The 10,158-nt window shown below is 29.7% G+C and overlaps 1 protein-coding gene and 1 pseudogene across 4 annotated transcripts in view; both read left to right on the top strand.

Moving 5' to 3' along the window:
• LOC106688273 (homeobox protein caupolican) overlaps nt 1-10,158 on the top strand; it is a 225,909-nt gene that overhangs the window by 95,987 nt on the left and 119,764 nt on the right. The window lies entirely within an intron of this gene.
• Nucleotides 3,015-4,556, top strand: LOC106688274 (cAMP-dependent protein kinase catalytic subunit alpha pseudogene; annotated as a pseudogene).

Genomic DNA, 10,158 nt, shown 5'->3' with positions numbered 1-10,158 from the left:
TTATTTTTTGTCGTAAATAACAATAGAATTAGAATAAAATTGTATTAAATTATATTTTAGAAACCGCCCCTTTTTTTTGACTGTGTAATTCAGTATTTATTTGCTTTTAATTTATTTTTATTAATTTTTTTTCTCGGTTACGTTCCATTATTACCAGTACCAGTATAATATTCCATGCACAGTCATTATTTTTAAATAATAACCAAATAGCTTAATTTCTTAAGTCTATTAAATCACCTAATCACTTATGAAAATAAAATCACTAGGAAACTGAAGATAAATTTTTATAATGTTGTAAAATTCCTTATTTACAATAACGAACTCCCCCAAAATATTTGACATAATGTTAATTACTTTGTATTTTTTATTATGTAAATATAATTATGAAAAATGTAATTTACCTAATAATCATTAGCACTTATTTAAAATCATTAAGTCATTTTCATTGTTATAATAAACATGTTATCTAAATTGGTCCCATAAAAAAATTAAATTTTTTTTTAAACAAAAAACCTAGTCTTTTGAGATGTGGAAACCTTCTTTTAGAGATGTTGTAAAGTTGAGTGATAGAAAAAATTCTGGTTCAGCGACAAATTAACTCGAGACAAAATAAATTACAAGTTTGAAGAAGTTTAGAAAATAAACGGACGTAATGATGAACGCTACGGTGTTTTTTTTTTGTACAAAAAAAGCAAAGTAAATAAGGGACTGGGCCTTGGAATGTGTCAAAGATGAAATTGATTTACTGCGAGTTTAGCTGGGTTCCTCCAAAAACCTTTACTGTTCAAGTTCTCAATTTATTTAGCTTTAAATTAGTTTTGTATTTATTAAAAAATGTATAAAAATAACGTACTGATTCAATTTTTATTTGATTTTGTCGTTTTATTTAAAATTATATCATATTTAATTTAAATTTGTTAATTTAACATATTAATGACTTAGATTATATTAATTAATAACGTTTCATTATCTTTTTTTTGTTTAAAATAAAAAATCAGTCCATAAAATAATAAAAATGAAGATTGACAATGCAATATATTAATTCTGAATAATTTTAAATTAGTAATTAAATTCTTATTTTACTATTACTATCAAATGCACTACTGTTAGCTTATAATTATAGTTTCAAAAGTTTAGAATGGAAATTTAATGTCTGAAAATGAATTATAAACAGATTTTGCGAACATTTTTAATTATTAAAGGTTCACATATTTAATATTTTTTATATTTATTTTTTATTTTATATTTTATATTCATTATTATATTTTTCTCCGAAACCAAGTAGAATTCTCACCGTCAGTTTGAAAGGAATAGGTTTTCGTAATTTCATATTTAAAATAAACAAATAATCCTTCATGTATTTACAGCTGATGTTATTACTTAATTGAACTGAAATAATTTACAAACTCAGAAAAATTAAAACAAAAAAAGAAATGGTAAAAGGTAAACGAGATATACAAATGAAAACTATAGAATATTAAGTAAGTAATTAATTAAGGATTTCGTTTACTTACTGATAATTACAAAAATATATGAGATTATCATTTTAAAATAGTAATATTAGTTTCACATTAATACTCAGACAAATAAATAAATACATCTATTAATAATTTAAATTAAAAAACTGTGCAAGGAAACATAATATAAGCCATAGCAACAAAACAGATAGCATTGAGGTTGTCAGCATTTAGGTTAAAGCATTAATAGAAGAAAACAATATATAGAAGAAGTAGGAATATCTTATATTTGCTTAATTAAAAAAACAATAACACTCAAGGAACCATGTTTTGATTTAAGAAAATATTTTTTGCAAGAACCTATCTTTTTCAAAAAATATTGAAGCCTTTTTTAGGTTATTTTTTTAAAAATAACACAGTGAAACACTCTAGACAAATAATTAGTTACAATCTTTATACAAAGTTTGCTTAATTATAACAAACTCATCCTTAAGCGACTTCTGCGGTTTTTACTTATATAGTTTAAAAATGAATTGTATAATTTCTGATGGTTATTGAATGCTTTCTTCTGTTGAGGTATCAAAAAATAATTTTTGTCAGAATAATTATTGTCAGTTTTTTTGACTCATAACTTCTTTCACTGAACTTATATTCAGTGAAATTAAAAAAAAAAAGTTTTAACTACATCTTAAACGTATTAAAACTTTATGAAAGTATATTTTTAACTACCTTTGTCTTAGAAATGTTGACTCACAGAAATGACATCACTACATAATCTTTCATCACTAGCGAGATTTCTAGGAGCGTTCCAAAAAATATTTTTAATATAATAAGATTGCTATAATAATTATTTTGAATGTTTTATTGTATAGCGTTTTTTTTTCTTAAATTAAACAATTCAGAGTGAATAAACAATACGTTTAACAAATAGTCACAGAAGAACGTAATTACTACGGACCGATGTTCCGTTTTGATGGTACTGCTACAAAAGAAATACTGAACAAATTCACCACGAGATGTCCGTGCGTTCTCGGTTCAAGAGCGACACCAGTTTGAATTCGGCTGGGGAATTTATTTTGTGATAGATCCAAATATTAAGTATTAACTTTCCCACTCTTGTTGGAATAGTTTTTTAACGTGGAAGAAAACAAGTCTTTGCTAACATTAAATCCAAAAGTAACAAAGAAAATTTCATATCATGATTTAAAATAAATAAATTTCTATCTTGGTGTCAGTTATGTGATAATGCTAGCAAGCAGGATTTTGTAAAAAGAAAAAAATAACACATTATGTTTATTTGAAATGTAAACTTTTCCACTGTGAAAGGACCAGTCTTCTGGCCTATGTTAAAAATTTTAAAAACTTTAAAATCCTTTGACGTCGTAATTAGTACAGAACAGACTTTGAAGTTGTTTTTGATCTTCAATATCCTCATTCTGAAATTAAATTCAATCGCATAATTATTCTAAATCACCTTAAAATATTTTTTGAATTCACTCTACTAGCAGATGTTGCAATATGATTGAAAAAATAAGTATCATATGCTTTCAACATTTATACTGAACTATATAATTTTTTTAAATTCTATTACTTGACAAAATTATCATTTTATGAATCATTTCCTATATATTTACTATTTCTAATAAAAATTATTATAATGAATTAGTACGGACATGATGAGCCAGAATGTACCACCAAGAAGAGTCATATTTCCGATAAAAGATTGGACATTATTCTTGCAAGAATCAAAGGAAGAGTTTAACATAAGGTATGGACTAAAAGGTAGATTAAATGATAGGTACCTTAGATCGCAGTTTGAGTTCATTAGAACTATTGGAGAAGGTGCCTTCGGCCGTGTGTATTTGGCTACAGAATTGAGAAGAACTAAGTATTACGCAGTAAAAACATTTGATAAGGGCATTGCTGTCAAGAGGGGTTTGACGAAACAAATTGTTGAAGAGAAAAGAATTCTCCAATCCTTGAATTTTACGTTTTGTGTCTACTTGGAAATGACCTTTCAGGATAATGCTTACGTATATCTGGGACTCCCATTCATACCCGGTGGCGAAATTTACAAGCAAATGAAATTAGCTGGGAAATTCGAAGAAAATGTATCAAAATTCTTTGGTGCTCAAATCCTGCTGGCTATAGAATACCTCCATAACTGTGACATCATTTTCAGGGATCTCAAGCCGGAGAATATACTTCTTGATGAATATGGTTATGTAAAGTTGACGGATTTCGGCCTCAGCAAAATAGTGACGCAAAGAACTTACACCCTTTGTGGTACTCCTGATTATTTCGCTCCCGAAATCCTTATGAACAAGGGCTATGGAAAATCGGTGGACTATTGGTCCTACGGCGTTCTTCTTTATGAGATGGCGGAGGGAAGACCACCATTTTCTACTGGTACAGTGTTGAAGACCTACGAGCTCATCTTGACTGTCAGATATTCAATGCCAAAGCATTTTTCTAAAAACTTAAGCGATCTGGTTTATAATTTACTTCAGATCGATGTCACAAAAAGATTTGGCAACATGAAGAATGCAATCGGCGATATCAAGGGTCATAAGTGGTTCAAAGACATTGAATGGGATTTATTAGTTAATCGGAAACTTACTTCACCTCTTCGTCCGAAAGTCAGGTCCCCTGGCGATACAATAAACTTCGATCATATTAAAGAGAAGAAAGTTAAACTAAAGAGGAGAAACATTTATCACATAGATTTTGATGAGTTCTAATACAGCCGAGATGCTGTGTATTACCCTTTCTCCTCTGGAAAGAAATGCCCGTCCGGCTGATATTGGAGATAGATGCTGTGTGGCAGAATAATAAGCTCTAGATAACTAGCCACGCGGGTTCCCTACGATCCTCTTTATATTGCAATTGCCTGCTTATGATTCACGGAGGTGTTCTAAGCTTTTTCGTGCCCAACTTAATAATGATTTTTGACATTATTGAAGTCCGCAACAAGCAATCATTGGTGTGTATCTTCTTGACAATCACACCATAACAAACAATGCCGGTTAAGAAAGACACCTTTGGCATAATATACATTTTAGTTAAAATGAATAAAAGATTTTTGGTTTGTGATTTGAATTTTAAGGGCTAGATCATTATTTTATCCAACTGTTTAATTTCAATAGCTTACTATTCTTAAACTGAAACATCCCTCCTAGATTAATAAACTAGTAGTTACTACTTATTGCTTCAGTAGAAACTGCTTGTTCGGTTCGGTAATATTACTTATTGAGTTCGAAAGTAACGATATCCATTATTTCGATAAGTAAATATACTATTCGTGAGATGATGAGGTGTGGCTTTCTGAACCAAACTAATTAAAATATTTATGACCACAAGGAGGATAGGTTGCTCAATTAGACGACTGTAGTTAATGGATGATCCCTTGCTGTGATCCATCATCCCCTGTCCGGTGGAGTGGTGGTCATAGCAACGGTCCTCCGCATCTTCACCGGTGACAGCCGCCCGCTAATAACAGCGTGGGGAGTACCGCATGATCCCTTATTGCGGCTACTTATATTTTCCATACCTCATTGGACGTATGATGTTCCGATGATTTGTTATTCTTCTTCTTTTATCTATTAAAAATCAAATTATCATTTCAGTTTTTACCTGGATAATGCTGTTGTCAGCTCTATCCGGGTCTGAGGAAAGTTCTGAGCTCTCACTCAATATTTCAGTTATTTAATTTTATTTAATAAAATTAATTTATGATTTTATTATGAAAACATTATATCACAACTTATGAGCCACATATTTATAAATTTTGCTAGTAATCATAGTCAGATTACGATAAAAGTATGTGGTACTATTTATTATAGATTTTTTTATAAAATCTTATAGCCCTCTCTCCCTCGAGAGCTCAACCCTTGGAGATTTTTCCCACAATGCTCCTCCTTGACAGCGGGCCTCTGAGCGGATACATCAATATAATACTTTACAAGATTATGTTCTTTTTTTGTAATATTATAAAGTTATTATTATTATATTATATAATAAATGTCAAGGTTCGTCGCAATTAGTTGTGCTAATACTTTAAATTAACTCCTATTAAAAATAATGTTTTTTTGAATAGGTTATATATTTGGCTTCTAAAGAATTAAAAAAAAAATTATGACCATATGCCAGGGATTAGGAAACTGACTTTCTTCTACTGTCCTGATTTTAAAATCATTAAAGTATTGTGCCATATTTTAATTTCATTGTCAGTATCCTTATCACTTAAAATTGTTTCTTTTCATGTAGTGACAATTTAAAAGCAGTATATGAAATTAGAGCAATTTTTTTATTTATATGTTTAAAAAATATATATTATGCCTATTTAGTACATAGTGTAAAATATCTGAAAATTTAATTTAATGACTATTATTTATTGAAATTATTTCTTTTATATCTTCTGTTGACGAATTATTGCAACGAACAACTAGAATAAAATTGTTATTGCCAGAGATAAATGAACGATAAGCAAATAGTTATTCACAAAATTACAGTTTATAACAAATAATACTTGATTTGTATCTTTTATTTTAATTGAATAATTTTTTTGGTATATATTTTTTGTTGGATGTTGTAAGAATAAAATAAAAAATTGTTTTCTTAAAAATTCTAAATAAAAAAATTGTTTGTCGGGAATCAAGACTTAATTGGCTTCAGTAATTATGTTGGAAAAGTTCTTGGTACCATCTGACAAATGAAAGTTGGGAGATAGAAATATTTTCCTTGTCTTTCAATTTCTTAGTCAACAACAATGCTTTTTAAAATTTAAACTAACATTCATACAGCCTACTAGACATATAAAGGAAGTGTGAGTTGTACGGATGGGGGTGTATACGTATCCATAGCAACTGTTTCCATTTGCGCAGGTCAACGCATAAGCGCATCTATTGTCCCTGCACTAATTTCATTCTCTTTTATTTATCGACATAATTGTATCCTTCGGATTTTTCATAGTAAAACATAAATTTAATGGGATACTGCCATATATTTGTGGGGATAGTGCCATCTAGTACAAATTGAACCACCACGATGAACTGAAATCAGACCAAAATAACAAAATAAAAATATATATATATATTTAAATTATAATTTTTATTTGTTGATAAATACTACAATATTGTTGAGCAATAGGTATTAATGATAACTGATCGCATTCATACTAAAATAACATAACATAAGATAAAAATAAATAAATAAATAAAAAAAGTACAAGACACCTGAATATATCCTACTACGGAACAATATATTTCTAATATATTCAAATAACTCCCAACTTAACAATTATATTCTACAGTTTTATTTATTGTTCCCTATAAATTATTAATTTGTAAGATTTATACTCTCTCGAGTGCGGACCACATGGAATCGATTGTAGTTATATTTCTGGAAAGATTGGATCTAAAATGAAGAAGCTCAAGTGTATCAAAATTAGCGGTTGTAGTAATGAGGATTTCTGTTCCCTAATTTGACTATAAAAAAACGAATTTAATTTTTGTGAACCGACTGCCCTACAGTTTCATTTAATAATGTTACTCTTACTCCCGTCGAACAGATCCGCTACCTTGGACTACATTTGGACAAACGATTAACCTGGAATCCTCACACAAGACTGAAAAGACAGGAAACTGCACGTCGACTATTACAGCAAAACTAGACAAACGGTCAAAACTTCCAACACATTATAAAAGACTGATCTACATGAATGTAATAAGGCCAATCTGGACATATGGAGTTGAGCTTTGGGGATCCACAAAACTTTCGAATTCCTTTCGTATTCAATCCTTACAAAACAAAATCCTTTGTAAAATCCTCAACGCTCCTTACTTTGTCACAAATAAAATCATACATAAAGAACATAATGTTCCCTATGTAACCGATCTAGCCCGAACCAGATATCACTCCTTCCATTACAAACTCCCTAACCACTCAAACCCCCTAGTTTCTAACCTAAAACCCTTCCTCTTCCATTCCTGACAATCCTCCGAAGCGCCTGAAAAGAAGATGGCCACGAGATCTGCTAATGTAAAATGTCATTAGAGTGCTACCAATGGGTAGTTGCTCTACACGCCTGTAACACTCCATTTTAACTAAGATCAAATTTACTGAATGTATTTTATAATATACAGTTGTAAATTTCAATAAAGATAAAAAAAAAAGTTTTGTGATTGTTATTCTGTTATCCTGATGTATCTAGATATCGCACCTACTGTTGTTTCAGAAGTTTAGTGTGTCCATAAATACAGCGAAGGCTGCGTTACAAAGCCATCAGAGATAAACGAAATGTTACCACCAGATGATGGCTAATTTTTTGAGAGATAGACAGCCTGTGATCCATCATAGTCCGTATCTCTCTGCTCCAACAATAGGGGTTTGCTTATGACATGTTCTTCGTAGCTCCTACCTTCAATAGAATACACATCTGCCTGCTTATTCGAGCGTGAATTATGTTTATAAACATTTGAATGAGATGGTTTAATATATTGGGAAAGAAATATTGATAGAATTCAATAAAACAGATTTTATCCGAACTGAGTGACTCTATAAAAAATAATTGATTATAGAAAAATATTGAAAATTAAGCAACCTGACCACAGTTTTAACTAAATTATTAATATTTAACAATATTAAAGAAATATCTGAGTAAAAATTAATCATATTCAATGAATGATTTAGAATAAGATTAATTTAGTGACTACATTCGAATTATTTAAAATTAAAGATAATTATTAATAATGTTTTTATAGCTATTGAGAAAAAAAAATAAACTCATTTGGTTTCTTTTGTAGCTTAAATGCGAGAAAAAGAATGGATGTGGATTAGTCCTACTCACTAATGTACTTCTAAGGATAATTAACTTTATTCCTTAAACTTATCTATACGTACGCAAACAAAGTACTCAGCAAAGATGAAATGGAAAAAGAAAATTAAGAATCTTGATTATTATAATAATTTCTTTTAGATTTTTATGAATAGTACTAGTTATTTTCAGAAATTTTTATTTTGCTAACGAAAGTTTAATGTTATGAACAGTAAAATGTCAGGAAATTTTAATGAATCCTTCTAAACTATTTACGGGAGAATGAGTATGATCGGCCATAAGAGAAAAAGTATATTAAAAAAAAATGATTTACTGGTTTAACTATTAATTCAAGGAAGAATAAAAGTTCATATATTTGTGTTGTATGAGTGAAAAAATCTATCTTAATTAGAAAAAATTCTTTACCTCCAATTTTATTGTATTCATTCACAGAAGTATTGGCGTTACTTGGCACGACGTTGACCATGGGACATTATATAAAAAAAATAATAATAAATATATAGAAAAAGCAAATACCTATTAAATAAAGCCGACAAATGTGACAAAAGAAGTAGATAATTGAGGACAAATAAATAGGACTAAAATAGAAATAGACGAAAATCATGAGGAAGCAAGAATATTCCGAAACGTCGGTAAAGGGAAGTAAAAACAAGAATAAAGTTTTTTACAAATTAAAAAATATTTTTTCTCTTATGCAAGTTTTTTAGAATTTAATTTATCCAGTTTGGTGTTTCGTTGACTCTAAGACATGATTTGACATACCTACATAATCTAATTCTTCGGAACAAGACTTTAAGATACCATCGTTCGAATAATCACAACTTCACTAAATTTCTAATTTTAAGCTGTTATATAAACTTTTTTTATTCTACTATTTAAATTATTTTAGGCTTGTTTGATTCACCACTCACTATTCTTTTTTGAAATTTCTACTTTTTCATTAGGATATAAAGCGGTGTAAAACATAATGCATTTATGTATTATTAAAGTAGTATGCCTTAAAATTTATTTTGTACATAAAGAGGTTTGTGTATTTCAAGTTGAATTATTAATAATTTTACTAAAACTTCACAGGTATAAAATTTCGGTAAATGCTCTGATGTTTGAATTTTGATTCACACTGTAAATTAAGTTTCTCTTTTATACCGGTGGCTTTCCGGTTCCAAAGCTATTCTGCAATATCATGACGTGTAAATTAATATACATACACTTATTTTCTATACCGTTCACATATTGGTCGATTTTTCCATCGAGGGCATGGTAATAAAATACGATTGTTGTATTTATATGAAACAGAAAAGTTTTTGAGATTTTTTTTTAAATTTTTAAGGATGATCGCGTGCCTCTCTGTGGAATCCGCAAGTGTATTAAATTCCACTTTACAAGATTTTATATATATTTAATGCTTGGAAACCGGAAGGTATCGTGTGAATCGATCTTAAAACGCAAAAACTCCTCTCTATTTTCAATATTTTGTTGATGAGGGCACTTATTTAGATCCCTCCAGATGGGATACTCGGACACTGAAGCTTCAGAGATGAGGCCGTATGATACCCCCAGACAATGACCGATAATAATCCAGAATTGGGACAGCGGAGGAGCGGTCCTCCTCCGAAGAAGAGAAGAGGATGCCGCGAGCGGTTACGTGAGATGAATCTCTACCTGCCACCGCGAGGCTAACGAGTTTTTCTCGCCCAGTTTGATGCTCGTTTTGATTCAATTAAGCAGATACTCCTTAAGGGCCTACCATCGTGGTAGCGATGTTTATCCGTCAAGAATTTTTTTTTTAGTTTGTTTTACTCATTTTTATAATTGTTTCCAAACACGGATAATGTGCATAAATAAATCATTAAAACTAATTTTAAT

The sequence above is a fragment of the Halyomorpha halys genome, unplaced genomic scaffold, assembly GCF_000696795.3.
Source record: "Halyomorpha halys isolate HHAL.00 unplaced genomic scaffold, Hhal_1.1 Scaffold1096.1, whole genome shotgun sequence".
In the NCBI taxonomy this organism is placed as follows: domain Eukaryota; kingdom Metazoa; phylum Arthropoda; class Insecta; order Hemiptera; family Pentatomidae; genus Halyomorpha; species Halyomorpha halys.
This window is presented reverse-complemented; position numbering and strand designations above follow the sequence as displayed.